This window comes from Cyprinodon tularosa, unplaced genomic scaffold (assembly GCF_016077235.1).
Source record: "Cyprinodon tularosa strain WSP-4 unplaced genomic scaffold, ASM1607723v1 ctg124, whole genome shotgun sequence".
NCBI classification, from domain to species: domain Eukaryota; kingdom Metazoa; phylum Chordata; class Actinopteri; order Cyprinodontiformes; family Cyprinodontidae; genus Cyprinodon; species Cyprinodon tularosa.
In genome coordinates, this window is record NW_024038048.1 from 927,093 (window position 1) to 927,575 (window position 483).

Below are 483 nucleotides of genomic sequence, written 5' to 3' on the forward strand. Positions count from 1 at the left end.
TCGGCCTCGGCAGATGGCCGCTCACACTGAGCCTGGTTCTGCTTGAGGTTTTTTTATCCTGTTAAAAGAGTTTTCCTCTCCACTGTCACTACAGGCATGCTTAGTGTAAGGGATTGCATTCGAGTCAATGAGTCGATGCAATCAACTGGTTTTCCTTAGAAAACTTTGAATCAACCTGACTGTATGATCTGGTGAACTGTAAAGTGCCTTGAGATGATGTCTTGTGAATTGGCGCTATATAAATAAACTAAATTAAATTGAAAACTTCTCTTAATTCTGTATTTCATGAAGAAAACTATTTAAAGAGTCTATAGAAGAGCGTTGCCTGGTGTTGGACTACAGCATCAAGTCCAAAGTGAGTACATCTATCTACTTCGTTTTAAGGCACCTGTTGCCTTTCTAATAAATTGCTGAGCGAATCCATTCTGAGAAAACAATTTGACTATAAATCAGCCTAAAATTAAGACAGAAAACCACAAAAAA